Source organism: Neoarius graeffei, chromosome 6, assembly GCF_027579695.1.
Source record: "Neoarius graeffei isolate fNeoGra1 chromosome 6, fNeoGra1.pri, whole genome shotgun sequence".
Classification (NCBI taxonomy): domain Eukaryota; kingdom Metazoa; phylum Chordata; class Actinopteri; order Siluriformes; family Ariidae; genus Neoarius; species Neoarius graeffei.
The window spans coordinates 90155656-90158816 of record NC_083574.1 but is presented as its reverse complement, the minus strand read 5'-3'; positions in this window follow the sequence as shown (position 1 = coordinate 90158816).

Sequence of the window (3161 nt, the reverse complement as noted above, 5' to 3'; positions counted from 1 at the left end):
TGTCATTGCAGCACCCTATCCCATGTTTTCCAAGTGCTTTGGGCCATAACCTGTGTTCAGAGCCAACTCTTGCATTGAAGTCTTGAAACACAATGACTTTATCCTATTTGTCCACTTTTCGCAGGACGTTCTCTGAGGCTGGAGTAGAATGCATCCTTGGTGGTGGGATCTGCCAGTAAGGTGGGAGCATCGACACTGATCAGAGATGCAGACTTGTCTTCAGCAAGAGGAATCCATAAGGATATTAGTCTGTCTGAGTGACCCACTGGTAGGGTTTCAGCTTGTTTGCAATTTTTGTCTTGATCATGAAACCAACTCCTGACATTCTCTCCTCTTCTTGCACCTGTCCAGACCAGTAGAGGGTGTAGCTCCATATTCTGTGAGTGATCCTTGTTCGGCAAATCTGACTTCACTGAGTGCAGCTATATCAATATTGAGTCTTGCGAGTTCTCTTGCTATGAGTGCTGAGCATCTCTGTGGGTGATTGGCTGGCTCAGAGTCTTGCATCATATGCACATTCCAGCACACAATGTTCAGCAAAGCTGATTTCTTCTTTCTTCTGTTGTTGCTCGTACCACTTGAAAGGGATGCCTGTTAGCCATGGCCAGCCAACCAGGGATGTGATGAGACAAGCTTTCTTTGAAGCAGTTTTTTCCAGGCCCTTCTCCATTTGGGGCAAGCAATGCTGTCCCCTAAATAGGGCTGCTTGGATGCTCAGGGCACTGCCAAACAATGCTATTGTCTCAGGTCAGCACTGAACGACCCATGCTTCTGAGCTGCCTTCATGCAGGTTTAAGGCTGCAACTGCCAGTGCCATCCAGCACCTGCCATTTCATCTCTTCCCCATCGCTGCTGAACTTCTTCCCACCTGTGATCCGTGAGTAGAAAAATCAGCTTGCGCAAACCAATCCCACGCTTTAGGCTACACGTCATTCCTCAGTGGCTCAGCAGACCAAGACAGCTGAGGCAACCTTGTAGCTGTAGGTTTTGGGTCAGAGTGTCCTTCTTCTAGCCTTTGCATCAAGATGCTGACCTGCAAGGCAGCAGGTGGTTTTATTTCGGAGTGCCCTTCTCCTAGCCTTTGCCTAAAGAGGCTTACCCTACAAGGCAGCAGGGGACTGATTGGTGAGTGCCAGGGCATGTCCACCTGCCGGTGGGCCTGCACACTGCACCTCTGGGGCTCAGACCTGCTCCGAGATCCTTCACAGTTCAGCATTACCTGTGGTGTGCCAACAAGGAGGCACTGTGAGAGTCTTGGTGTGGCAGCCATAAAACCATCAGGAGAGGGCTTATGCACTCGACCTCTCTTTTCGCTCATGGAGTTAGATGGTGACTGCAGCAGGAAGTGGAATGACAAGCACACACACACACACACACACACACACAACTGCAACACTACAGCACACACACCCTGTGCATAAGCACCAGCCATTACAAGGTGTACAGCTGCCTTGACAGAGCCTCTTCGTGTCATGAAACAAGAAAAAAAAAGGGAAGCTGAGAAGAAACTGGTACAAGTGCAGGAAAGGACAATGCTAGAAACCAAGGAAGGGTCAAGAAGTGCCACCAAGGAGGAAGCATCATGGTAAATCTTAGTATGAGGACAAAGGGTAGAGAAACCAGTACTTCTGTTTAAACAGTAGAAGATCCTACTTGGGGGAAGCCATTAGGCCATGAATGCCTTGAAGTTGGACCCACCTGTGCTCACACCTAGTTAATCTGGCTCACCAGTGACTACTGTGAACCATTGTGAACACAGCAGCTGGACAAAACCAAGTAAAATTGCGGGCAATTTCGAGACAAGACTGAGACTTTCAAAAAGTGATCTCAAGACCAGTCTTGTGACCAAGACCAATCTCAAGTACTACAACCCTTCTTTAGACAACCCACAGCTGCATTCCCTCAGGATCTTTTAATTGTTCATACCACTTGTTGCTGTGTTATCTGTCCTGACTGTTCCATCCTCCATCCTGTCATTCGGTAGACCACTGGGCTGTTTTTCATTTTGTTCTTGTCGTGAGTCCCTGATGGAGGTGGAGCACAGAAGCATGGCAGGCAGGAACTGAAGTTCTTACAAACTTATATATATGGCTTTTCAGCTTACTCTCACACCCCCGCACACACACACATGTATTCTGGTCAGGAGAGAGTCCCTCTTCTCTGCTCTCCCCCTCCTTTTATGCTCCATCCCTGCAACAAACACACACACCCATACACATTAATTGACAGCAGGTGTAATGACTTAGCCATTTACCTTCCCCGACCCAGCCCTCCATTCACAAACTGCTGCTTGGCCACACCCCCGCTGCCACATACCTCCACCGCCCAACTCAGGCCAGGGAGCCATCCAGCCTGAAGCTGACTCCACCCGCCCAATGGGACAGGAAGTCTGCCACCACCATTTGTGCCCCCAGCCTGTGGACGACCTTGAACTTAAACGACTGGAGGGCAACTCCTCCCCAGCCAGCCCATTGCACCCTTGGTGTCCTCCCATCTCCTTCTTCTGTGTCTGTGTCCTTCCCCCCTCAGGTGAGTGACACCCTTAACACTGGTGCAGAAGAAAAGCCTGGGCTGGTATGCTGGCACGGCGGGGAGCCGGAACATCTCCAGACTCAGGGCTCTGCAAGGGAGGTGGAGGCTGTGATCTGGATCCTTGACGCACCAGAGACCACCCCCATCGGGCTGGAACATATCGCATACCGGTAAGTGTTCAAGGGGATACATATCATGCTTTGGTGGATTCTGGTTGTAATCAGACCTCAATTCACCAATGCGTGGTGCAAGGTGAGGCATTGGGGAGAGCACAAGTGGAGAAAGTGTTGTGTGTGCATGGGGATGTTCACAGTTATACCTTAGTGTCTGTCCATATTCTATTGCAAATGCATAGAGTAAAGGCAGCGGTTAATCCTCATCTCACCCACTCGTTTTATGCTCCGTTCCTGCAACAAACACACAAACCCATACACATTAATTGACAGCACATGTAATGACTTACCCACTTACCTTCCCCGACTCCGCCCTCCATTCACAAACTGCTGCTTGGCCACGCCCCTGCTGTCACAGTTCTGTTTGTTGCTGATTGAGGGAATCCTTGTAGCAGACATGTCAAAGACCTGTCAAATGAGTAACTCATCCCTGCATTGCTGGTAAAGTCTTTCCTG